General features: G+C 45.2%; 1 protein-coding gene and 1 non-coding gene across 3 annotated transcripts in view; both read left to right on the top strand.

Moving 5' to 3' along the window:
- The window catches only part of NTM (neurotrimin), a 1,406,997-nt gene that overhangs the window by 391,031 nt on the left and 988,016 nt on the right, over positions 1-27,950 (top strand). The window lies entirely within an intron of this gene.
- TRNAT-UGU (transfer RNA threonine (anticodon UGU)) lies at positions 2,198-2,270 on the top strand. Its single transcript has one exon. It is a non-coding gene; the product is annotated as a tRNA-Thr (tRNA).

The raw sequence follows: 27,950 nt of genomic DNA, 5'->3' as shown, positions 1-27,950 counted from the left end.
ATTCTGTCTGTTTGCATGATGATGAAGTTCACTGAGACAGAAGTCACTTTGACGGATCCCTAATCAGCAGTCTGCAAAGGCCAACCTAAAAAGGATGGTTTTGCAGGCCCTGCGGAATTGGTCAAGACTCCGCAGGGCCCGCACTTCTTCCGGGAGCTGGTTCCACAGGCATGGAGCTGCAATGGAGAAGGCCCGTGCGCGGGTGTTCTGCAATTTTGCCTCCTTTGGCCCGGGGATAGTCAGCTTGTTCTTCCCTGCTGACCTCAGTGCTCTCTGGGGCTCGTATGGGGAGAGACGGTTCCTCAGGTAGGCAGGTCCTCGACCATATAGCACTTTGTAGCGAACCCGGTATGTAATTGGCAGCCAGTGCAGTTCGCGCAGCCCTGGCTGTATTCTCCCACTTCGGGAGTCCTAGTAACAGCCTAGCCGCCGCGTTCTGCACCAGCTGCAGCTTCCGGGTTCGACACAGAGGCAGCCCCATGTAGAGGGCATTACAGTAATCCAACCTTGAGGTGACTGTCGCATGAATCACTGTTGCTAGGTCCCGATGCTCCAGGAAAGGGGCCAACTGCCTTGCCCGCTTCAGATTAAAAAAACGGCGACTTGGCAGTGGCTGCTACCTGGGCCTCCATTGATAATGAAGGCTCCAGTAGAACTCCCAGGCTCTTGACAAAAAACGGGAGAGGTATTTCCCCCCCTAGGGCGCCGCGGCCCACGCAAAGGACCTCTGTCTTCGTCGGGTTCAGCTTCAGCCCACTCAGCCTAAGCCAAGTTGCCACGGCCTGCAGTGCCTGGTCCAGATTCCCTGGGACGCAGTCAGGCCATCCATCCATTAGCAGATAGAGCTGGGTGTCATCTGCATATTGATGACACCCAAGCCCAAACCTCCGGGCAATCTGGGCTAGGGGGGGGCATGTAGATGTTAAATAACATCAGAGAGAGAACTGCTCCCTGGGGCACCCCGCAGTCTAGTGTGCGCCTCTGGGAGAGCTCGCCCCCGATTGCCACCCTTTGTCCCTGTCCCTTGAGGAAGGAGGAAAGCCATTGTAAGGCCAACCCCCTAACCCCTATGTCGGCGAGGCGGCGGGTCAGTAGCTGATGGTCGACCGTATCGAACGCCGCCGACAGATCTAACAACATCAGCACGGCCACGCCACCTCGATTCAGTTGCCGCTGGAGGTCAAATGGGGATACAGGGGGTTAAATTTCCAGCCAATCAATGAAGCTTGTTGGGTGACCTTGGGACTAATCATATACTCTGAACCCAGCCTATCTCACAGGGTCGTTTTGTGGCTAAAATGGGAAAGGGGGGAAATGGAGAAATGTGTATATACTTCCCCGAGCTACTTGAAGGAAGGATGGAATAAAAATACATTGGACAGACAAAGAGATACAAATAAATATTTTTAGAGGAAAGGGGCTAGGAATGGGGAGGGGAGAGATATTTCCTGAGAGCACCTTTAATTGTATGAATCTGCACCTTTGTCAATCCTTTTCATTAGCATTGTTTTCCTAACAGTAGTAGCTGCACCATCATTTTCCCCTTCTGCTACTCTCTCGTTCTTCTTCCTGAAATTTATTTTTCCAAATATTTTTACCTACCCCTCTCTAAGACAATATTCCATGTGGCTCCCCCCCCCCCCCAAAAAAAACCCAAGCAGAATTAGGATTGCCAGGTCTGCCAGCGGAGAGCCAGTTTGGTGTAGTGGTGAAGTGTGCGGACTCTTATCTGGGAGAACCGGGTTTGATTCCCCACTCCTCCACTTGCACCTGCTAGCATGGCCTTGGGTCAGTCATAGCTCTGGCTGGAGTTGTCCTTGAAAGGGCAGCTGCTGTTATAGCCCTCTCCAGCCCCACCCACCTCACAGGGTGTCTGTTGTGGGGGAGGAAGGTAAAGGAGATTGTGAGCCGCTCTGAGACTCTTCGGAGTGGAGGGCGGGATGTAAATCCAATATCTTCTTCTTCTTCTGCCTCAAGAAATATCTGGGGACTTTGGGGGTAGAGCCAGGAGACTTTGGGGGCAGAACCAGGAGCAAGGGTGTGACAAGCACGATTGAATTCCAAAGGGAGTTCGGACCATCAAGGGATCATGCTCCTTTTAAATGCCTTCCCTCCATTTGGAAATAATGAAGGATATGGGCACCTTCTTTTGAGGTTCATAGAATTGGACCCCTTGGTCCAATATTTTTGAAACTTGGGGGGAGTGGCTCAGTGGCAAAGCACCTGCCTTTGTATGCAGGAGGTCCCAGGTTCAATCCCTGGCTTTTCCAGTTAAAAGGGTCAAGCAGTAGGTGATGGGAGAGACATCTCTCCAACACAAATACCTTATCCTGCGACTCAGGAGAGCCGCTGCCAGTCAGACCATACCAGCTTTGTTAGACCAATGGTCTGACTCAATATAAGTCAACTTCAAGTGTATGTGTCAGGGCTTACTTTGTAGCAGGAACTCTTTTCCATATTAGGTCACACACCCCTGATGCAGCCAATCCTCCAAGAATTTACAGGGCTCTTATTACAAGGCCTACTGTAAGCTCTTGGGCAATTGGCTATATCAGGGGTGTGTGGCCTAATATGCAAAGGAGGTCCTAATATTAAAAACAAAAAAAAAGCTCTGGTGTGTGTGTTCCTGTGATCTCTGCTATGCTCTGTTTTTACACTGGAAATATGAAGCTGCCTTATACTGAATCAGACCCTGGGTCCATCAAAGTCAGTATTGTCTACTCAGACTGGCAGCGGCTCTCCAGGGTCTCAAGCAGAGGTTTTTCACACCTATTTGCCTGGAACATTTTTTGGAGATGCCAGGGATTGAACCTGGGACCTTCTGCTTCCCAAGCAGATGCTCTACCACTGAGCCACCATCCCTCCCCCAGTTGCTGCATCTTAGGGATGAATTAGTAAGGAATAAAACTGAAGTCCAGCTTTGGTAGACCAGGCTTTAGTATTATGTCAGTTTGCCTATCAACCTATATATCAGTTACTTTTTTTTCCATCTGGCACAATCTGCATCATTAAAGTGAGGGCAAAAGAGCCCACAGAGCTGCCCTGCCTCCTTCCTTTCCAAGCACGCTACAAATCCAGCCCGATGCTACGGCAGGGAGAATTGCCAGCAGGCCTAGTGCAATTGAAGCAGGACTGCAGAATCAGGATTGATGGTAGGGCATCTTTCAAGTAAATGGTATCTCCAAACACTTTCCAGAGTTAAATGATACAAGACGGTGGATAATATATGGTGGATGTTACAGGGGGAAAGAATGGCGTGAAGATATTGCACAGAGAATAAATTAAAGGCTTCCATCACCCCCCGAAAAAAAAAAATCCATAACGGCTAGCAAGCGAATAGGTAGCAGAAAGAAGAAAAGGAAGATGCTGTACAAAAGGGGAGCTAGAAAAGGGACATAGAGGCTGGGTACAGGCAGGCAGCTTTGGGCCCATCAGAGGCACCCCAAACTGGCACAAACAAAGAGCAATCAGACGCTCCTGCACAAGGTGCCTATATCTCATGCAAGGGGAGCTTCAGTTCAGTCAGATGGTTGTTGCGCACCATCCCCTTCGTGTGGTTTGAATTTCTTTTGTTCCTTACTTTTTTTTTTTTGTAGTCGGGTTAGAATGGATAAAAGGAAGTACTTCTTCATCCAACGGGTGATTAACAAATTGAATTCACTGCCACAGGAAGTGGTGGCAGCTACAAGCATAGCCAGCTTCAAGAGGGGATTGGATAAAACATATGGAGCAGAGGTCCATCAGTGGCTATTAGCCACAGCATATTGTTGGAACTCTCTGTCTGGGGCAAGTGATGCTCTGTATTCTTGGTGCTTGGGAGGGACAACAGTGTGAGGACTTCTAGCATCCTGGCCCCACTGATGGACCTCCTGATGGCACTGGGGGGTTTTGGCCACTGTGTGACACAGAGTGTTGGACTGGATGGGCCATTGGCCTGATCCAACATGGCTTCTCTTACGTTCTTATGTTCATGCGCTCATGCACCCATGAGTGCATGTGCCTCAGGCATTTTTTTAAAAAAATAATAATACTGGTGAGCTCCTAGAGTGGATTGGCAGGTTCGCACTGCCAATCTGCCTCACTTGAGTGCTCTGGCATTCAGACACGCAGAAAAGTGGATGGCATGCAGCAAAAGAATTTGCTACCATTTCCTAAGTGGTAACTTTTTGAACCACCTCAGAGCCACCGGAGGATGGGATGAGTACAGGAGCTGGATGGAAGGCAGATGTGCACATTTGGACTTGATTTTTAAAATCCATCTGCGAGCCGTCCCTGTGTTGGCTTAAACTGCCCATCTGGACCCAGCCCGAGCCACTCTACAAGAAGCTCTTCCAGTCTTGATTAGCTTTGATCCAAGAAAGGTGATGAGAGTTAAAGGAAGAGTCGTCTGGGTACCTGTGCCTTTAGTTGCACGGAAGAAAGAACTTTAAAAGTAGCAGCAACGGTATCATTTTAGGGATTCCATGTCTGTTTTCTGTCTGTACATTTTCCTGAGCAAAGCAGCAGATGGTTGTTGGTGCAGGTGTCTAGACAGTGGGTAGACAGGAAGTATTAAACATATTGTGCTTCCTGTTTGCATTTGGCAGTGTCACTGGCCCACATCTCTCCAACACAAAGTTGCGAGTCTCATGTGAGATGTGGTTGTGTATGATACTATATACGAGATAAACACACACAGAGAGAATGTGAATGTTCTGTTTCAGATTGCAATGAATCTTGGACATAGGAAGTGTAAGGCATATGTAGAGTTGTTAGATCTGGTTGGGAAAATTTCTGGAGATTTTGAGTAGAGCCTGGAGAGGGTGGGTATGGGGAAATGAGGGTCTGCAGCAGGGTTTAATGTCATAGATTTTCCCCCCTCCAAAGCAGTCATTTTCTCTAGGGGAACTAATCTCCATTGCCCCAGGAGATCTCCAGCTGCCACCTGGCGGTTGGCAACCCTAGTACATTTGTTGTCCCTGTTGGGAAAGAACCAACCAAAGTCATCAATAATGTCTTCAACTTCCAATCTAGACAGGGTGAAAGAGAGAACACTTTTCCCAAGCTGTGTAATTGAGCCAGAACACAGAACTACTTTTCATGAACATTTTTGCCTCCCTGCATAAAGAACCCAATTTTGGAGGTTTTCAGGGGGAGGCTACAAATGAGTGGCAGATAGTTGCAGTGTGGGAAACATTGGCTTAGTGAAGGCTTTGGGCTACATGGCATTATGATGCCATCATGCTGTTTGTTTGTGCACAATCCTTCCTGGAATGGGATTACACGCGCAGCAAAAAGACATTCTGTGATCACACACACTAAATAATGCGCTATCAATCCACTTTCAATGCACTTTCCAACAGGACTTTACTGTGTGAACTAGCAAAATCCAGCTGGAAAGTGCATGGAAAGTGGATTGAAGGTGCATTATTTAGTGTGTGTGATCACAGCCCTTGACTGAACTGATTATCTGGGTCTATTTCAGTTTGGTATCTTGCTGGCATTTGGAAGCCAAACTACTGTGGGCCACCCTTGTTGGCAACCTTTGCTTGGGGGAATATTGTCATGTCGGCCCTCTTGGACATCTTAGTGGCTTCTAATATTGGTACCATTCTGTCTCGCCTGTCTAGATTGCAAGTTGAAGACATTATTGTCAATGGTTCCAGTGCAGGGGTGGCCAAACTTGCTTAACGTAAGAGCCCCATAGAATAAATGTCAGATGTCTGAGAGCTGCAAGACGTGAATGCCAGATGTTTGAGAATTGCAAGACATGAACATCAGATATTTGAGAGCAGGAAGGAAAGCAAATAGATGGGGAGGAAGAGGTGGAAAGAAAGCAACTTTAACTTTAAGTGCATTATCCAAGCTGCCAGCTGGCTTGGCAACATGATTTAGAGAAAAAAAAATGCCTTCTCCAAACCAGCTGATGGGGCAGTGGAGGCTTCAAGAGCCACATAATACGTGTGCGAGAGTCACATCTGGCTCCCGAGCCACAGTTTGTCCACCGCTGTTCCATTGTGTTTAAGAAGGTGGAGTCTACGGGTGGGTGGGTTTGAATGGTAAATGTCCAGAGAGGGATGAGTTATGCCCTCCCCATTTCCACACTTCTTTCTCAGATGGGATCGCCAACCCCCTGGTGAGGCCAGGAGATCTACCAGAATCACAACAGACTACAGAGATCCCCTAGAGAAAATGGCTGTTGGGGAAGGTGGACTTGATGGAATTGTATCCCACTGAGGTCCCTCACTTCCCTGAACCCTGCCCTCTTCAGGCTTCACTGTCAAATCTTCAGGAATTTCCTAATCCAGAGCCAGTAACCCAAGTTGTCATCTCCTGGCTGTTTATCCCTACCCTCCTTCTTCCTGATCACAGCCTCCCAAGTCTGCTTTTCAATTATTAAGCAATCAACAGACTGTTGAAAGTGTCTCTTGTGTGACATCTGATCCTCCCCTTTGATGTTTGCTAGGGCATAATTTGGGGGACCACTGGGGTAGAGAATCATAGCCCAATGTCAAAACTCTTGGTGGGGATAATGGCTGGGAGGGTTCGCCGTGAAAACGAGGAGCATCGTCATTCCCTGTCTGTGAAACGCCCTGCCTTGTTGCATGAGTTTGTAAACCACTCTGCAAATATGCAGCCCCCCCCCCAGTTGCTGCATCTCAGGAACGCGGTTCTGTTTGTGGTTTCTTAATTCCCGCTTTCCCCTCTGATAAGATAATGAGATGTGAATGTTCGGTGTGTTGACAAGCTGCTGTCCTACAGCGGGAGAGAGCCCCAGAGTTCTCTAAGCAGCGAGAGCAGATTAATTAATGCTAAAAGACAGAGCTTGATGTGGCAATGAAATCTCGATTATAATAATCTCTAATTATCTTGTAGCACAAGTGCCTTGTCATTTCCAGGTGTCTTTCAGCTACTCTTCATCTCTCTCTCTCTCCCCCTCTTACCCCCCCCCCCCTTCAAAAATATTAACTGAGTTTAAAATCATTTGCTAACATTAAATGAAATAGGGAAAGATCCAGGAAGATGTATCAGCTCTCTTCAGGCTAACGTTGTAAGCCCTGCCTTGACAGACAGTGGGATATTTTGAGGGTGGAGCCTGAGAAAGGTGATGTGTGATGTCACTTCTGGGTAGAATTTTAGGAATTTCCTCCAGTCTCTGTGGTAAAAAATACAGAGGCATGGTGAAATTCCTAGAGTGTTATTATGAAGGTAATTTCCCGGTCTTTTTTTTTTTTCTCCCACTCTTCAGTTTTTTGAGGCTGAGGGTGGGGGTTTCTCTGCTGCAAATGGCCTGTTTCAGGATAAGAAACACAATTACATAATCAAGGTGAAGTGGGTGCAATTGATGACTGACCTATTCAGACGCAAGTCCTTTCTGGCACATCAGGAGTGTAAGTGGCTCATTGCGTGGCTGTAGTTTGCAGATTGTTTGCCTATGAAGAAGGCAGCAAGATTGTACTCTAGGCCTATTCCTGGAATGCTAGTTTTCTACAGACAGGGAGTATTTCTATGTTAGGAGCGTACAGTTGCATATTTGCTTGTTCATTTGGTTATTTGTGTGTTTGTGTTACCAACATTCTCCTATTCTTAAAATGTTCTTCAAATGACCGTTGCTCAGTCACAAGAAATATGATGATGCCAATAGCATTAAATGCAATCATTATGAGATATGTAAGATGCCAACAACAGTAAAACTTCAGCCATTAAAATAGTCCTTTTTTTAATTTCAGCATTTATTAACCACCTCCATGGTTGCGGAGGGGGTGGGAGATAGTTTCCTCTTGCAAAACCGCAAGGGTTCCTCGTATAGAAAGAGGCATTGCCTCCTTCCAGAAATGTAAAATATCTTGCTAGGGAACAGGGATGCTGGTGGCATTCTATCTGTATTACAGTGCACCTTCTGCTTGTGCATGTATGAGCATTAGATGTATTGTTGCAGGCCTCGGATTCAGTGAGAGCTCACAGGAGAACAGCTCCTGAACCTTTCTGAGAGTTTCCTCTCCTCCTTCCCACCTTGTCCATTGAATAGTAGGTCAATTTCATAACAATCCCTGGATGAGCTCCACCACCTATTTTTCTACAAAACGACCCCTGGAAATAGACATCCTTCAGGTTTAGTCTTCTTTTTAATTTTTTTTTTAAAAATATATTGTTATATATTCCAACACCACTCCACCTCCGTGAGAATCCCAGGCCATAGATATATAATGATATTCCACATATTAATAACCATTAACTTTCCAACCAAGTACAACTCCATCACTCTATTTAAACTTCTTATCCATTCATTTTCTTATTAACCAACCAATCATCTTAAAACCTTTTCCAAATACCTCACCATCTTTCTAAACCAACCCTCCTCCTGTTCCCTAACCTTTAATCCATTCATTCTTCGTATCTTCATCGTTAAATACTCCAAAATTATTATATTATTCATTTTATCCCTCCAATGATTAATTGTCAGTTCCTCAGCTTCTTTCCAATTCCTTGCTATCACCAGTCTTGCTGCTACTAACATCAAATTAATCCATTTACTGTCCTCTTTTGATCTTAACCCTACTCCATCCAAATTAATAAATGCCATTGCTTTAGATATACTTATTCTTCTTCCCATAATCTTTGTCATCTCTAATCCAACCTGAACCCAGAACTTTTTCACCAAAGGACAATCCCACCACATGTGACTGAAAGTTCCAATTTCTCCACATTTCCTCCAACAATTTTTACTCCCTGATTTAGAAATATAATACAACTTAATCAGTGTATAATACCTTCAGGTTTAGTCTTTCTTTGTGCTCTTTCCCCACATTGCATGGGATGGTAAAGATAATCTTCCTGATGGTTGTTTCAGAGGACAGTCATGTTGGTTCGCATTAGAAGAGTTAAATGTAAGTTCTAATGCAGATAAGAGTCCACAGACTTACACCACTACACCAAACTTGGTGCTGGGGGCGGGGCGGGGGGCAACATTGGAGGGTTTCTAGTGTCCTGCCCCCACTGATGGACCTCCTGATGGCACTTGGTGGGTTTTTTTGGCCACTATGTGACACAGTGTTGGACTGAATGGGCCATTGGCCTGATCCAACATGGCTTCTTTTATGTTCTTATGTTCAACTTGGAAGGGTGTTTGACTCAAAAGCTTATACCCTGGAACTCTTGTGGGAGTCAGTGTGCCATCGTGGTCAAGAGTGGTGGACTCAAATCAGGAGAACGGGGTTTGATTCCCCACTCCTTCACATGAAGGTTGCTGGGTGATCTTTGGACCAGTCACAGTCAGTCTCTCAGCCCTGCCTACCTCAGAAGGTGACTGTAGTAGGGAGAGGAAGGGAAGGCAACTGTAAGCTGTTTTTAGGCTCCTTAGGGTAGAGAAAAGTGGGCTACAAAAACAGCAACTCCTCCCCCTCCTCTTCTTCTTCTTCTTCTCCTCCTCCACCTTCTCCTTCTCCTTCTTGTCTAAGGTGCTACTAGATTCTAATCTTCCTGCCTGTTATCTCTCTCCCTGACCTGAGATTCTCAGCTTGGTGTCTGAATGCGTTTGCTTCTCTCTCCAGGTTATTGAGAACCAAAAGTAGCTTCTCTCTTTCCACATGAGCTCAATTTTTTCCCCCAAACTCACAACTACTTCTTATCCTTAATCTCCAAGTAACTTTTGGGACAAAAGTAATATGGATCAGGCACAAGTTCACTGAGAGGCGAAAGACTGTTTTCTTCTAAAAATACCCTCCTCAGCCAACACAACGATCCCTGGCCTACTCTTCACCTTGGAAGACCTCTTGTGCTTTGTGCCTTGAGAGTCAATAAATAGATTGGAAGCTATTTCAAATGAAGGAACTGCACGAGCCCCAGAACCAAAGGGCCTCATGAAAAATTGAACTAAAACCTCATCATGGGATAATAAGCCCCAAACTTGCTTTAAACTGAAATGAGACCAGACCACTGAGATTAATGAGAAGTACATGGAGACTTAACCTCTCTTCCTGAACTGAAGTATTCCCTCCAAAGGGATTGCTAATTTGCCCTGGTTTCATTTCTGGACTTTTTGTGCTGGTAGCCAGACAGCAAACAAAGAAAACCAGAAGCTGTTGAGAGGGAGCCACATAGATCTGCTGTAACAAAATTTAGGGAGTAGGGTCTATCAGTGGCTATTAGCGACAGTTTATCGTTGGAACTCTCTGTCTGGGGAAGTGATGCTCTGTATTCTTGGTGCTTTGGGGGAGGGGCACAGTGGAGGGATTCTAGTGTCCTGGCCCCACTGGTGGACCTCCTGATGGCACTTGGGGGGGTTGGCCACTGTGTGACAGAGTGTTAGACTGGATGGGCCATTGGCCTAATCCAACATGGCTTCTCTTATGTTCTTATGTTGCCAGCCTCCAAGTGGTAGCTGGAGATCTCCTGGGGTTACAATTGATCTCCACGTGACAGAGATCAGTTCACCTGGAGAAAATAGCCGCTTTGGAAGGTGGACTCTATGGCATTTATACCCCACTGAAGGCTCTCTCCTCCCCCCAAACCCCTCCATCCTCAGGCTTCACCCCCAGATGTCCAAGTTTTTCATGACCTGGAGCTGACAACTCTGTTGGATGTGGATTTATTAAAGAATGAAAAGACATGCACAATCAACACTGCAAGTGTACATAATTGCATTTTAACACTTGCCTAATACTGCCTTTGGCTTGGGTGGCCAAGAAACCCATGACAAGTTGCCAATGACAGCTAATCTCCAGACTATAGAGAACAGTTCTCCTGGAGAAAAAAAATGGCTGCTTTTGGAAGGTGGGCTTTATGGCATGATACCCTGCTGGGTTCCCTTTCGTCCCCAGAATGTGCCCTCCTCAGGCTCCACCCCCAAATCTCTAGAAATTTCTCAATTCAAATCTGGCAACCCAACATATAATTAATTTTATTCTAACTCTTTTAGGCAAGCTAGATTTCTTGGTGGGCTGAGAGAGTTCTGACCCAAGGTCACCTATCTGGCTTCAGTTTGGTATAGTGGTTAAGTCAGTTTGGTGTAGTGGTTAAGTGCACGGACTCTTATCTGGGAGAACCAGGTTTGATTCCCCACTCATCCACTTGCAGCTGCTGGAATGGCCTTGGATCAGCCATAGCTCTTGTAAGAGTTGTCCTTGAAAGGGCAGCTGCTGTAAGAGCTCTCCCAGCCCCATTTACCTCACAGGGTATCTGTTGTGTGTATGTGGGGGTGGGGAAAGGAGATTGTGACCGCTTTGAAACTCTGATTCAGAGTATAGGGTGGGATATAAATCCAATATCATCTTCTTCTGGAGTGGGGAATCAAACCCGGTTCTCTGGATTAGAGTCCTGCTGCTCTTAACCACTGTACCAGACTTGCTCCAATTCTGCATATGGCTGTGACACTATGATGATCTTCCAAAGCAGACTTTTCAAATTGCCCACCTCTGCTGCTCTGGTACCTGCCCTCACTCAGTGGAGTAGCGGGAGCAGAACTAGAGGAAGGAGAACAATGTCACATGATGCCATGATGTCACCTTCTCATAGAGACAGGGGGGATTTGTAGAGTGCTATGTGACACAACTCCCCCCCCCTCCAATTTATCTTGCCCAATACATTCCTCCAAATGCGTGTCTCTAAGGACTGGTACAGCCACTAGAACTTCCAGTACTTGCAGGTTCGGCTTCCAACTATGGCTTACATGTTATGAATGAGCCACCAAAGATCTAGCCCCACATGGATCTTCCATGATATTCTGGATGTGTTGTTTATCAAAGGTTCTCTCTCATCTGGGAGGCATCAAGAATATAATCATCAGTTGGGAAATAGTAAGGGCATGTATATGGTTGGATCCAGCCAGCATTTTCACTAAATCTTGCCCAGTTCCCCTCTTTATTGTGCGCCACTCTGAGTTTCTGATTCAGAGAGAAGGGCGGGGGGGGGGGGGATCTGCAATCTTCTTCTTCTCCTCCTCCTTCTTCTCCTCTTCCTCCTCCTTTTTCTCCTTCTCCTTCTTCTCTAAGATGCTATTTGATTCAAATCTTCCTGCCTGTTATCTCTCTCCCTGACTTGAGATTCTCAGCTTGGTGTCAGAAGAATGTGTTTGCTTCTCTCTGCGGGTCTCTCCTCCAGTTTCCATCACTGGAAAAGCCAGGGGGTTTTTTGTATGAAAAGCCCAGCAGGGGCTCATTTGCATATTAGGTCTCACCCCCTGATGCCAAGCCAGCTAGAACTGCGTCCCTGTGCATTTCTGCTCAAAAAAAGCCCTGGGAAAAGCTATCTGGCTCCAAGCAGCGCTAGGGACCAGCTCTAGGCTACACCTCTGTCTCTTTCTGATGATGGTCAGGCAAGCAACAATTAGAGGCTGAGCCTTGGTGACTTCTTGAGATTACCAAGCAAAGTCCGGCAGAAATAAGACTAATGAACAAATCATCTATCCTCCTGGCCTCTGCTCAGTTTCCAGCCCTAGCCTTTTCTTCCTATGAAATAAGTCCCGCACAGACTGAATCCTTATTGAAAAACCAATATACAGAGTTATAGATAAATAGGGGTCAGATTTTCAGACATGGTTTATGACCCTTGGCAATGCTCTTTCATTATCTTGTGCTCAAACTCTCTATCTGGCCTTTAAAATCTAAGGACTCCGACGTACAGCCTGGATTCTCTCCTCTGCATTTCCTTTCCATTGGAAAGAGAAATTGAAGGAGAACCCAGTAGCAAAAGCACCAAAGGCTTTCATTCTAAACAAATATTCTGGCTTTGCAGAAAACCTCTTCTCTCTCTGCCTAACTCTCCCCTTTATCCTCCCCCAGATTTCTGTACACTGCGTGGTTTAGGGTTGCCAGCCGCCACCCCCTCAGTGAAGGAAGGGGATTCTCCACCACCAGACCCCACCTCCCAATCAACTGGCCGGCAGGGGGCCTTACCAGGAGAAAGGGGAAGGCCCAAGCCATGTTGCCAATATCACACAGGAAGTGACATCATTACACCAATGACACTCTGGTATTTGGGCAAAAAAAAATCTATGGCAGAACTGTTTTTATCATAGGCTTCTTACCCAAATACCCAAGTAATGCAACAGTGTTGCAGTGTGATGACATCACTTCCTATATGATGCCAGTGATGTGGCCTGGGCCCCCCTCCTGGTAAGCCCCTCCCATCCTCGAGGGACCTGGCAACCCTAGGGTGCCTCCATCATTCAAACTAGGCCATCCTCTTTCTCAGAGATATAGATTCTATTCCACATATAAGGCCATTCAAACCTCATATGCTACCTAATGCAACTCAATGCAGAGCTACTGCAGGCTTAGAGTGGAATAGTTCTCCATAAGATTGCACTGAGGAGCTGTTCACAGATGAGCTTTAAGAAGTAGGCAAGTGTTTGGGATGCACAAACAATTCCCAAGTGTTTGTTCCAGCATCTCTACTTTACAATGTGTGGGACACTTAGCCACAAAGGAAGGTATGCATTTTTCACAAGGGTATGGTTTTCTGAATTGTTGTTTTGCTCATTAGCATAATTGCACATCATTCTCCATTAATAGTTATAGAGACCTGGCTTAATTGCAGAAGATTCCCCATTAAAAAGAACCGTCCGGGCTTAATTGGATTTGGAACGAAGTCAGAAGCCTTGTCTGTTTCCCCCCCCCCCTTTTAATTCTGTATTGAAGCTCGCATTGCAAATACACATTCTTACCCTTATTAAAAAGTAATTCAAAAAACTATTCCAAGTATGGGGCGGGGGATTAATTTTTGGACAGCTTCCCAATCAGAAGCCTTTGATTTATCCCATTATTTATTCTTTCCCATTTGATGGGCTATTGTTCATATTTGCGAATTCTGTGTACTTGTGAGAAATGATTCTGGTTTTTGAAGGGAGGAGAGCTCCCGGATAACTTCAGAAGCTACCTGATGGGAGGGGGTGCGGGGAGGAACAATTACCTGCAACTTTAGATATGTGGTTTTCGCTATGGGAAATCATAAATATTTGCTGTATCCTTTTCCATGCAGAGCAAAGTGAAAACCACATATCTAGAAAACCATATATATATATTTAAAAAGAGCCCCATGGTACAGAGTGGTAAGGTGCAGTACTGCAGTCCAAGCTCTCCTCATGACCTGAGTTCAATCCCGGCAGAAGCTGGGTTCAGGTAGCCAGCTCAATGTTGACTCAGCCTTCCATCTTTCCGAGGTCAGTAAAATGAGTACCCAGCTTGTTGGGGTGAAAGTGTAGATGACTGGGGAAGGCAATGGCAAGCCACCCCGTAAAAAAGTCTGCCATGAAAATGTTATAATGCAACGTCACCCCAGAGATGGAAACGACTGGTGCTTGTGCAGGGGACGACCTTTACCTTTTTTTTTAAGGGTGAGTTGGATTTGCAGACAAGTCATATGGTTTTTTGAGCCAGCATGGCTTCTGCTGGCATTGACTTGTATCCAACCATAGTGTTCTTCTGATGGAAAGGCTTTTCTGTTTATGGGAAATAGGATGACAATTTCTTCTGCTTCTCCCTTCTCACTATCCCCCCACAACGTACACACTGTGTACCTGTTCTGTTCTAGGGGGTCTGCTGACCTTCAGGAATAAAAATTGAGGGGCTCCAGTGGGCTTGAGCAGAAAATGGAAGTGGAAAAGTCCCACCCTCAAAGTCCGCAAATTGTTGGACACACAACACATTCTTTAGGGATACAAAGGGATAGGTTCACCTTGAGCCTCTGTGTTTTGAATGGGTCTGCAATGCAAGGGAAATACAGCCAAACTTGAAGACTTTTGTTGAACAAAGTTGCCATTTTCTGCTCTGACACAGCATCTCTCCAGTGCCTCGGGCTAAGGTGTTTCACAATACCTACTGTTGATCCATTTTGGTGTAGTGGTTAAGTGTGTGGATTCTTATCTGGGAGAACCAGGTTTGAATCTCTACTCCTCCACTTGCAGCTGCTGGAATGGGCTTGGGTCAGCCATAGATCTCATAGGAGTTGTCCTTGAAAGGACAGCTTCTGGGAGAGTTCTCTCAGCCCCACCTACCTTTCAGGGTGTCTGTTGTGGGGGAAGAAGATAAAGGGAATTGTAAGCCACTCTGAGACTCTGATTCAGAGAGAATGGCAGGGTATAAATCTATGGTCTTCTTCTTCTTAATTGGTAGGATTGCCATCTCTGGGTTGGGGAACGCCTGGTGATTTGGGGATGGAGGCTGGGGAGGGAACTTGGTGGAGCTATAACACCATGGAGTCCACCTTCCAAAGCTGCCATTTTCTCTGGGGGAACCAGGAGTCATTTTGTAGAAAAATAGGTGGTGGAGCTCATCCAGGGATTGTTATGCAGCTGCACATACTATTTAGTGGACAAGGAGATGGAACTCTCAGAAACGTTCAGGATCTGTACTTCTGTGAGCTCCTACTGTATCTGAGGCCTGGGGGGAGCTGATATCTAAAGTGTAGAGATCTCAATAGTTGTGTTGATTCCAGGCGCAGTCTCACCCCCACCTGGAGTTTGGCAACCCTAATTGGAAAACTCAGAGATGGAACCTGTTATCTTCTGTATGCAAGGCGGTTGGTCTGCCACTGAGCTAAGCCCACAAAAAGCTTGTTTGATTATCAAAGTCCCAGCAGAAGGATATTTCTGTTGTGTATCTATCATCCATTTTCTCTGTTTTTCTCCCCCCCTTCTTTATTTGTACTGTCTTCCACTCTCTCTGTGTCTTTGTTTATTTGCTTTTCATTGTCCCACACCTGGTGTTTTCCCATGGGGGCTCGCCCCAAGGGTCCCATTGTGGTCTATAATAATATTTCTGTGAATTTTGGCTGACTGCACCTTTGTTAGCTTTCTGGCTCAGAATGGCTGATACTTTATCAATGGACACTAATTGTTAAGAGACAATTAGTGGATTCCCTTGTTTTTTTCTATTAAGTATCCCTGGAACCTTGGAGGAGGTCCAAAGGAAAAGCTCACCTTGCAAAGGCCACGGAGTCTTGTGAGTTAGGGAAGTTTCTATTTTAAACCATTTATTTTTAAACTTCAGTGACATCCTTACTGTTTCCTCCGGTCACTTGCTTTAAGAGGGAAGGGGGGAGCCTACTTAAGAATAAAATTCATATGCTCTGTGAACTCCTCAGACTTTTCAGAATGTTAATTTGTTTTAAATTAGGTTTATAAGTAATTGTTAATTCTTGATGCCACAAACATCCTTCTCTTTCTCTTCTTTTTTTTTAGAAGAATCCAATCCATTTCTTTTTTAGGCAATGAAAGTTTTTAATTGGCAAGTGTGGTGTTTTAATCAGAGTTACAGCTGTTATGAATGGCCTTTGAATTGCTAAAAAATAAATCCCTTTCTGAAACGGTTGCCTACGATATGATGACACAGTAGCCCATTTTAGTCATTACATTTTCTTGTTCATATGGGGAGAACACACACCATATGTACAGTGGCAGAACAAACACAGTGTTCCCTTTTCAGACAAAATGGTGGTCACATGTATGGGGAGGATCATAACTTGTGTAGCGCATTCTTCCCATGTGCATGGTGAAACGTAATGACTGAGAGGGACTGCAGTAGATCAAGAACCTGAAGAAGTAGCTGAAAAAGTGAGCAGCGACTCACAAAAGCTCACCCCCTGCCACAAATTTGGTTACTCTTTAAGGTGCTACTGGACTCCTGCTCTTTTCTACCGTGAAGGACTGCTATAGAATAGAATACCATAAAACAAACTCAAAAACTGCTCTTTCCACACACATACAAATTCAGAGCATTTCAGCTCTGGTGTTTACCTCCTACCCCCTGTGGATACTTAACAGAACTGTCTGGCCTTTTGAGAAACCATCAGCTAACCATTCTGGGCCCATAACCTAGCAAAGGCATTGGTTCAGCCCAAATTTGCAGCAATTGCATTACAGGTCACCGTAGGACACCTTGTGTGAGCTCCTGAGAGAACTCACTGCATATAAAAGAATGTTGGTTTAGCAGGTTTTTTTAAAAGACAAAAGATGTCTCAAACCAAATGACTACCAAAATCACAAAACTTACACAATTCTGTGTAGTTAAAGTGTTATCAAGTTGCAGCTGACCCTTGCAAGGGGCTTTCAAGGCAAGTGAGAAGCAGAGGTGCTTTGCTATTGCCTTCCTCCGCAGAGTCTTCCTTGGTGGTCTCTCTTCCAAATACTGACCCTACATAACTTCTGAGATCTGATAAGATCAGGCTATACCATGCCATCTCCCCCCCACACTACTAGTGTAGAAAAATCTCCCAAATTAGACTTTTTGTGTAAAAAAAAAAAAGTCAGGAGTGGATTGGGACTTCCTGAAAGAGTGGAAACAGATTTTCATATATCCCTAGACTTATTTTCAAGAAGAACAGGATATCCCCTTCTGTTTCTTCCGGCAACAGAGTGAGATGAAATGAATAGATAGTCTACTGCTCTATCATATGAGCCATTGCATGGGAAGAATGGTTAGGCCTGCTCCTCTAGTGTTCTGTGTGTTGAAATGTGGAAAGTGAATAACAAAAGGAATTGTCCTGTTGTCACCTAACCTGGAAACTGAGGCTGATAGTCAAGGATTTGACCCATGGCTATTAGCCCATCAGAGCCACCCCTAAACCAAGGGAAGGTAACCCTCACCACTTACAGGGAAGGCAGCAGGAGAGGGTATGTGGCTTTGTGGCATCTGCTTTGCATGCAGAAGGTCCCAGGTTCAGAGTTCTCAACGTCTCCAGTTAAAAGGATCAAGAAGGAGGTGATGTGAAAGACATCTCTTTAAGATCCTGGAGACCCACTTCCAGTCCGAGTAGACAATACTGACTATGATGTGCCAAGAGTCTGATTTGGTGTATGAGGAAGCTTCAGGTGTCCATGTGACTCTCCAAGCCTTTACCCATGAGGGGTGGGCAGCAATACTCCCTCTAAGCTGTGAAGGCTTCTGAGCAAAATTTTGACTATGTGAAGAAGAAGGAGACTGTAGATTTATACCCCCCCTTCTCTCTGAATCAGAGTCTCAGATTTGCTTACAGTCTCCCTAACACTTAAGAACATAAGAGAAGCCAATGGCCCATCCAGTCCAACACTCTGTGTCATACAGTGGCCAAAAAAGCCAAGTGCCATCAGGAGGTCCACCAGTGGGGCTAGAAGCCCTCTCACTGTGCCCCCCCCCCCGCCCCAAGCACCAAGAATACAGAGCATCACTTGCCCCAGACAGAGAGTTCCAACAATACAGTGTGGCTAATAGCCACTGATGGACCTCTGCTCCATATTCATATCCAATCTCCTCTTGAAGCTGGCTATGCTTGTAGCTGCTACCACCTCCTGTGGCAGTGAATTCCACATGTTAATCACCCTTTGGGTGAAGAAGTACTTCCTTTTATCAATTCTAACCCGACTGTTCAGCAATTTCATTGAATGTCCACAAGTTCTCGTATTGTGAGAAAGGAAATATGTACCTCTGCTTTTAGAGTCCCTAGGTTCTCCCCTCCCCATTTCACTCTGAAGCTCCCTGGGGAGAGATGTTCTTCCTGCAGATAGCCCTGACAATCCTCTGTATGTAGGTGGGTAATCACGCAGGGCCTATGTGCCTGGAATAGACGATGCACATCCAGGCATCTAGAAAGAGCATGAATAATTGCCATCTCCTGTCGGCAGGGAATTTGTGACGACCGTCTCTGACGCCTTAAATCATATTTATCTGTTTAAAATTGCTCTTGCCAACAGAAGCCCAAGAGAGGAAGTGGCTTGCATTTTGAGGCACTGCCCCTGTGGAGTGGCCACAGCGTGCTTGCAATACAGAGGCATGATTTGCATGCTGTTTATGCAGTGTAGAAGAGCATAAAGGAAGCGGTCATTTCTTTCCTGGCATCTCTTCATGTTTGAAAGGGGAGGGTTGCAGGCTTCAGTGAAAAGTCTTTCTGGGAGAACAGGATAGTGCAAGACGGGCTTAATCATGCAAAGGCTGTGCTGACAGGTTGCACATGTCCTCCCCTCACTTGGCCAGTTTGGAGAGACAGTTTGGTGTAGTGGTTAAGTATGCGGACTCTTATCTGGGGTTTGATTCCCCACTCCTCCACTTGCACCAATATCTTCTTTTTCTTCTTCTTGGTCGTCGACAACCTGCAAAGAGGTGCACCCTGCCCCGAAATACAGATCAGAATCTTGGGGAATCCATGGCTACTATACACAATTTTAGCACTTTCATGAAAGAGATAATTGGAAAATATTTGAATGACATCGATGGGGTTGGCGATTGGTTGAACATTTAAGGTTGAGCCAAAGTTAGGGCTGTGCACTTGGTAGAAACCAAGCTGAAAAAATACCTGATACATACCTTATAGGTAGTCATTGGATATTTTCTCAGCTGGTGATTTGACTATCCAAAAAATGGCCACTCTGGAAAAAAACCCCAAACTATTTGGGATTGTTCGGGGCTGGAACATAGCCACTGTTGCAGGGCATTTTAAGGATTCTCAATCCACTTAGATGCCTCTGGAGTGAACTCTCAGGCATTTAAACGGACTGTGGTCCCTTTAAATGCCTTTGGTGTTCACTCACCAGAATGTGGAGGTGTGCCACAGTTTGGAGAAGGCATTTAAAGGGACCACATCCCTTTAAGTGCCTTCCCCCCACTTTTAGAAACAATGGAGGATGGGGGCACATTTTTCTGGGGCCCATAGAACCCATTGGTTTAATCTTTAAGAAACAATTTTGTTTTTAGGAGAGGCGCCAGCAGTTATGCTTCTGATTTTTTACTCTACCTCAAGAAACAGCCCCCCCCCCCCGATCCCCAGATACCTCAGGATCAATTATCCATTACAGCCTATGGGGACCATTGACTCTAACAGAGCTGGGAAAAAAATGGCAATCCTGAATATTTCTGAGATCTCAATACCATACTGATATTGGGATTTGGGAATATCAGGAAATGCTGACATTTTTTCAGGTTCACTAGCCACATCTGAAAAAAAAATACCACTTGTTTTGTGCACACCTTTAGCCAAAACTACTTGTGTCTGTGTGAGTGTGTGTGCATGAAAATGATCACTCTGGGAAATAAGGCCTCCTGTACAATGTTAATTTATGTGTTTCTATTATCCTGACTCAACACTCCTTTGTCTGACCCCAGTGATTCTGCCATCGTTTATTCTAATTTGGCTATTTAGCCTTATGACATCATCTTGTTCATCAGACGGTCTCTGGTTGTTTATACTCAAACACGTGTTGGATGTATACAGATGGCCCTCTCCTGAGAGCCAGTTTGATGTACTGGCTAAGTGTGCGAACTCTTATCCGAGAGAACCGGGTTTGATTCACCACTCCTCCACTTGTAACTGCTGGAATGGCCTTGGGTCAGCCATAGCTCTAGCAGAGGTTGTCCTTGAAAGAGAGCTCTCTCAGCCCCACCTACCTCAGAGGGTGTCTGTTGTGTCGAGGGGAAGGTAGAGGATATTGTGACCACTCTGAGACTCTGAGATTCAGAATATAGTGCGGGATATAAATCCAATATCATCATCATCATCGCCATCTTCTTCTTCCTGTTTCAGGAGGGCGTCTATGGGAAGATGAAGATTCCGGGGGAAGCTTCCATCATTCAGGACCATGGCCAGCTCACTGTGAAGGTTGCCTGCAATGGCATCGGCATCCAGAGAGTTCAGGCCAAGATGCACCAGTTGGGTCACAGCTACTCAACCCAAATTGTAGTTACACAATTGGGTCCTGGGATTGAGGGAAGTCACCTTCAAAGCTTTCTGTTGCTCCGTGCAGCTTGGAAGTGCTGTGTGTGTGGGGGGGGGGGGAATAAGGGGCTTCAGGTTTCCTTTCTGTGCTGTTTTCAGTAGAAATGGCCATGGCATGACTGTTTCCCCTTCCACAGGCTCCAGGGGAAAACTCACACACACACCCCTACAGCCATTTTTACTGACAGAAACAGCACAGTCAGGAAGGCTGAAATCTCTCCTTCCCTCTTGCAGAAGCTCCCAAAGCAAATGGAGCAACAGAACACAGTGAAGGTGAGTTCTTTTGTTTGAACGTGTACTGCAGATTAGGTCAGGGACCCATGACCAGACTTATGCCACATGCATTTATTTATATCCTACCTTTCTCTCCTCATGGGACCCCAAAGCAGCTTGCATTTCCTTTATTTTCCTTTATTCTGTACTTCATGCTCACAGATCAATGGGTCATAAGCTGACAAATTCATTATGGAAGCAGTCTCCTCTCCTCTGTTTTATCCTCACTGCACCCCTGTGAGATAGGTTTGGCTGAAAGTATGTGACTGGACCAAAGTCCCCCAACCAGCTGTAATGACACAAGTGAGAATTCAGACCTGGGTTTCCCAGATGCTAGTCTGACACTTAAACTGCTACACCCTCAGAGGTGCTATGCTGTGGGCAAAGGCTAACGTAAGTAGACCTGTATAGAAGGGTTGCTTTGCTTCCATGGAGGAGACTATTTCTGTGTTTGATTTGTGGAGCAGACACTCCTAACAGGGCTGGAACATTCCCTGGTGTCTCAGGACTTGGCATAACTGTGCTCTCAAGTGCTGACTGCTATTGGTCCTGGGAACAAGTCAGAGAGAATGGGCTGGGCTACCTGCCCAGGTAAGAGAGACATCCCTATCTCTTGAGAACCTTCCAGTTCTTCTCTGTTACAGTCCCTGGAAGTGCCTCAGTGACTTTTTCCTGACATCTTCCCCAGAGCCTGGCCTCCAACCAGAGGTCCTTTTATAGAAAAAGAGGTGCTAGAGCTCATTAGCACAACTCATTTGCATATGCCACACACCCCTGGCATCCCCGGAAGGTGTACTAAATTATATCAGCTCAGCATCTACCTTAAAATGCTTCTTGAATTATAATTGTCATCATAAAACCTTATTCCTGTCATATTTTTAAAATGACTTTCTCCTATGTGGCTACAGTAGCCTGATGAAGATTTCCATCTGTCTGCTTGATATCTTTTGGTTATTTCCCCATTTTTTGGAGAGGGGAAATATGAGAAAGTTTGTCAAATCCTCTAAGATCAGTAAAATTCTCCCAGGGGGTTCAAACAATGGAGCCCAGAAGCAAGTATTTGGGGTGGAGGGATAAGAAAGAAAGAGCACAATAACATTTAGAGGTTCTGGAGCTTCACTCTTGTGAGCTCCTGCCTAAAATGAGGCCTGCCTCTACCTCTCCAGAATCTTCTGATCCTCCCACCATTGGGAAGAAGCCAGATTCCTGGTGTGGGACATGCTCCTATTTGTTTTCTGTGATGGCATCATGCACTTCTTATGGCACCATCATTTCTCACTGTTTGATCCCTGAATAGCTGAGATGACTTATGTGTCTGATCTTGGAAGGAACAGCTAGGATAAGTCAATAACGCTGCAACAGAAGCAGGCAAGTAAACAGTGATGCTGAGAAGAATAACACAAAACGTGAATACCGCTAACATGACCAAAATTGTCTTTTCAGAAAGCAGTTCTGCCCACTGAAATCACTCTTTTTGATCTGAAAATTGAACCTTGAGGGTATTTGGCAGTTATCTGCACTCGTGCAGGCTGGAACTAGATATTTGTGTCAGGGGCATGGAGTGGAGGTGGACAGTTGAGAAAGCAATAGAGAAAGTTTGAGATTTGGTGGGGGTGGAAACTTTGGTAGGTGAGGGAAAATACTGGAGGATGTGCGAGAAAACAGTCAGGTCTTGCGAGGTCTTAAAAGAGGCGGGGATCCTCGAGCGCTTGTGGTTTCAGCTCACATTCAGTTCACTGGGGGGAGTCAGGGAGCTGCATTTTGACAGGCTGCTCTGCAGTCCATGACTGACTCATGCCTGTTTGACGTAAATCGGCATCCAGTTCCAAATGTGCAGACACAGGATGAAATTTGACCAGGAGTTGCCATTTTTGCTGGCAATTGCAATTGTCCCCACCAGAACTAAGGTCTTTTTCGAGGGCCGGGATCAATAATTTTATACAGGATAGTAAAGCCTTCCAAGAGTGGTCAACCCAACCTACAGTTTGAAAATCTGGTTAAGTGTGTGGACTCTTATCTGGGAGAACCGGGTTTGATTCCCCACTCCTTCACTTGCACCTGCTAGCATGGCCTTGGGTCAGCCATAGCTCTGGCAGAGGTTGTCCTTGAAAGGGCAGCTGCTGTGAGAGCCCTCTCCAGCCCCACCCACCTCACAGGGTGTCCGTTGTGGGGGAGGAAGGTAAAGGAGATTGTGAGCTACTCTGAGACTCTTCGGAGTGGAGGGCGGGATATAAATCCAATATCTTCTTCTTCAGGCAAGGGACCTCAGGAGAAAGAGACTTCAGCATTTCTCTAAGAGTTTTTATTGTCTTCCAGAGTCTTTTGTCTTATTAAATGGCTTTCTGAGCATTCTGTTAGAAAGACTTTTGTTTATAGAGTGTTGTTCTGTGATGAGATGTGGAAACCATCAACATGTGCACTGACAGTGGAAACCAAGCTGTTCTTTTTGGCGCGCCGGGCAAGATTTCATGGCTGGGGCTTTTCCCCACAGCTGCTTTGAGACTGCAGGAAAAGCAAGTTGTGTCCAGGAGACACAAGTTGTCCAAAATGTAACATGTAGTTTGGCCCTTAACACTTTTGGTATGGAACATAGAGAAATGTTGCAGGACTGGTGAAGACCTAGAATAGAATCTGCTTATAGTGAGCTCCCTTGGTAGCAGTCAATATTTGACAGTGATGCGATGGATGACTTTTCAAGGGAATATAATTAAGTTTTACTTCAGAATTTGAATGACAAAATTGGGAAATGCGCCAAATCTTGAAACGGCGTGAAATTTCATTTCAGCTATGACTTTGATTGCTGCTGCCACCAGGGGTTGAGATTCAAGAAAGGACAGGCCAGGTTGCGGATTCTGTTGGCCTCTAAGAAAATGCGTACGGCTTTCCCAAAGGGTATGTCTGCATAGATGAATTCTTCACTCCACGCTCCGTTTATACATATTCCTAATCGGGTGTGTGTCGGGGAGCGATTTTGGCTACACATCTGCAAACCAACAAACCTGAAATATTCTATGCATCTCAATGAGCTTCTGTTCTGGGTCCTTGGGACTGATTTAAACCCTAGTCCATCTCTGCTACAACTGCGGGGCAGGGGAGATGAAGAAACTGATGGGCAGATGACAAAACAGAGTCACTGGAAGCCATATGTAAGGAAACTGGCCATGGTACATGCGGATTCAGCTTTCTGGCTTTGCAAAGAAAGAGCGAGACAGAAAAGCAAAGCCCTCTTGCGTGCTATTTTGAGTGTGCAGATCTGTTTGCAAATGAGCCTGGGAGCTCTCTGGGTATAAAAGGGGATGCTTGGCAAATCCTATTTCACTTTGCCACTGAGCTGCAAAAGTATTGGATAATGGGTTATGTGTTGTAGATCTGTTTGATTGCATTGTTGCAAAGTGGGAATTGTTTTGCAACATAGATTCTTAATCACTGAGGCATCTATGATTGCGTTGAAAATTGGCTGAAATTGAAAGTTAACTATACTGCAGACGGCTTATTCTAGTGGATAATTGAAAATAAATTCTAATAACTCCTTTTGAAAAGAGCTGCCAGGAGGATGTTGCTAATACTACCTCCTCCTCATACCCCCTTGCTCCCCTCTTCTCCAAATTGGCTCCCCATTAACATACTGGCACAATGGGAAATAGAAGCTGATAAAGGAAATCGCAGTGTGGCTTATCTGAATGGAGGGTTTAAAAGGTGAGTTGATGAGGCTCTTCTTTGCATGTCTTTCTCTGAAATCCAAAAGAGAGACTGCAAGAAGACCATGCCACCCAGCACAGAAGTGTCTTGTCATTGGAAAAAGAGGCATCTCAGGAGAATGTCTGTTTAGGTGAAGAAGAAAAAGCTCTTTCATCAAAGATGCCTTGTATGGTCACAATGCCCCATTTTGCCTTATTCATCACCAAGGACAGCACCTATGGAGGCAGAGATGTTATTAAAAACAACAACAGATACTGAATGACTATTTCTAGTAAATGTTGAGGGGAAGTCTGTCAAGGGCCCACCATGAAGAAGGAAGAAGAAGAAGAAATTGTATTTATACCCCACCCTTCACTCTGAATTTCAGAGTGGTTTACAATCTCCTTTACCTCCTCTCCCACAACAGACACCCTGTGAGGTAGGTGGGGCTGAGAGAGCTCTCACAAAAGCTCCCCTTTCATTTCAGCATCTGCAAGTGGAGGAATGGGGAATCAAACTTGGTTCTTCCAGATAAGAGTCTGCACACTTAACCACTACACCAAACTTGCTCTCGAGGGAATTACAAGAATTGCTAACATTTCTGCTGCTGCCCACTGGTATGTTGAGTGGATTCATGTTGTATATAGTTGGGAGGATAGCAGGAATTATTTGATACCCTGATGAAGAGATCTGCACCACTCAGAGACAGAGGTTGGCAATCCCTCTTGGAGGCTCTCCTTGAACTCTTTCAGGGAAGGTTGAGTTCTGTAGAGACTATCAAGTTAATTCCGCTTGAGTCAAGTACTGAAAATATACAGGGACTGGATCCAAACAAATGTCCTTTCTGAAATTCTGAATGGACTCCCGTCCAGCCCTTCTAGAATCAGATCAGATTCCAGTAATCTATTTTAGGTTTGCCCCAACCTTCCTTCAGGTAGCTCAGAGTAGTATACTTGATATTCATTTAATCTTCATAATGAACCTATAAAACCTGTTAGGCTGAGAGAGGCTGTCTGGCCCAAGTTCAATGACTTTCATACCTGAGTGGCTATTAGAATCCAGGTATTCCCAGGTACTAATCTACCCCACCACATGGTTCCAACTACCTTGAATCATGGTCTCATTGCCAAGCCCTGCCAGATCCTGCTATCTCAGTCACTTCTTCCTACTGATGGAGGCTTTCTGGTCCACCCTAGTTTACAGAATGCATTCCAAGTAACTGATCCTTATGTGGTACTTTTTCTAGGCATCTATTTTCTCCTGGAACTACAAACTGCAGATATTGATTCTGATGCAAGTTTAAGTAGTGGTTGAATGATCATCCAACTGACCAGGTTTCTCACTGCAAAGTATTATTTTTGGGGGGCAGCACCAAACTGATGCAAAAAAGAATTAACATCCCAGATCAACAAAGTGTGTCTACTGATCCTAACATCTTCACCACTCTGAATTCTTTTGGCTCCAGCAACATGTCTGACATAAGCATGCCACTGATGTGCTTGTCTTGCATCTCTTGCTGACTATGGGGATTTCTCCTGCATTCCCTTCCCCCTCCTCCTGACTGCCTTTGGCCTGAAATATCATTTCCCCTGAACTGAAGCCAACTATCAGTGAGAGGCAATAGAAACAGATAAGACAGATACTTTGGATCCTAAAGAGTTATGGCATTGTTTTCCCAGGAAGGCAGCCAGAGAGATTGGGGTCTTGTTTGTTGAATATTTCAACCTCTTCCAGGAGCATTTGGTTCCATTCTTCATGTTGCTGGAGAAAAATGCTGAACAAGCAAAATGGGGGATCCTCTTTTTATCTCTTATGATGTAAGAATGGAAGAAACAACTAAAATGGAAAAGATGAAGTTCAAAAAAAATCAATTTTGAGAATGGTATCAGAGTACTGTGGAAGTCACCGCTGTAAAACACAACAGAGACCGAATTCTTCAAGGTACTGGAGGGTGGGAGAGAATTACAAGCCAATACAATAGCAACATGCATTTACTGAAACATTTCCATCCCACATTTCCATTACAAAGGAGGCTCAAAGTGGTTTTCACGACGACATACATACAGTGAGAAATACACATCAAATCAAAAATAGACCATACCTAAAAACCCTCTCTTGTCAAAAAGACGAGTCAAAATTGACAGCAGCAGGACAATGTGATGGTATCAATTAACCGGAGGCAGAAAAACACCAGATCTAACAAAGGTGTTCAAAGATGAACCTTGCAGAGAGGAGTGTTTCACAGTAAGGAGGTGACCACCAAGATAGGTTTGCTTTTTGTAGCCACCTGCTAAACTTCAGAGAAACAAAAAGGTAAGCCACTGCAGGTGATCTCAGTGGTTGGATAGATTCATGCTGGAGTGACATCCATTGAATTAAAGATCAGAACCAGCTACTGGGTGAGTGGGCATCAACGTGGCAGATGCGGTTCAATGTGGCCAAGTGCAAAGTAATGCACATTGGGGCCAAGAATCCCAGCTACAAATACAAGTTGATGGGGTGTGAACTGGCCAAGAGAGAGATCTTGGGGTCGTGGTAGATAACTCACTGAAAATGTCAAGACAGTGTGCGTTTGCAATAAAAAAGGCCAACGCCATGCTGGGAATTATTAGGAAGGGAATTGAAAACAAATCAGCCAGTATCATAATGCCCCTGTATAAATCGATGGTGCGGTCTCATTTGGAGTACTGTGTGCAGTTCTGGTCGCCGCACCTCAAAAAGGATATTATAGCATTGGAGAAAGTCCAGAGAAGGGCAACTAGAATGATTAAAGGGCTGGAGCACTTTCCCTATGAAGAAAGGTTGAAACGCTTGGGACTCTTTAGCTTGGAGAAACGTCGACTGCGGGGTGACATGATAGAGGTTTACAAGATAATGCATGGGATGGAGAAAGTAGAGAAAGAAGTACTTTTCTCCCTTTCTCACAATACAAGAACTCATGGGCATTCGATGAAATTGCTGAGCAGACAGGTTAAAACGGATAAAAGGAAGTACTTCTTCACCCAAAGGGTGATTAACATGTGGAATTCACTGCCACAGGAGGTGGTGGTGGCCACAAGTATAGCCACCTTCAAGAGGGGTTTAGATAAAAATATGGAGCACAGGTCCATCAGTGGCTATTAGCCACAGTGTATGTGTATATATAAAATTTTTTGCCACTGTGTGACACAGAGTGTTGGACTTGATGGGCCGTTGGCCTGATCCAACATGGCTTCTCTTATGTTCTTATGTTCTTATGTACTGGAAGAAAATGGAAGCCAGTAAAGATGTAGAAGCCCAAATCTTGTGTCTGAGTCAAGGTTGTTTTTTTGTTTTTGCCATCCTGTCACAATTAACTTACT

Source organism: Heteronotia binoei, chromosome 12, assembly GCF_032191835.1.
Source record: "Heteronotia binoei isolate CCM8104 ecotype False Entrance Well chromosome 12, APGP_CSIRO_Hbin_v1, whole genome shotgun sequence".
NCBI classification, from domain to species: domain Eukaryota; kingdom Metazoa; phylum Chordata; class Lepidosauria; order Squamata; family Gekkonidae; genus Heteronotia; species Heteronotia binoei.
The sequence above is the reverse complement of the archived record's forward strand: the minus strand, read 5'-3'. Positions and strand labels throughout refer to the sequence as shown.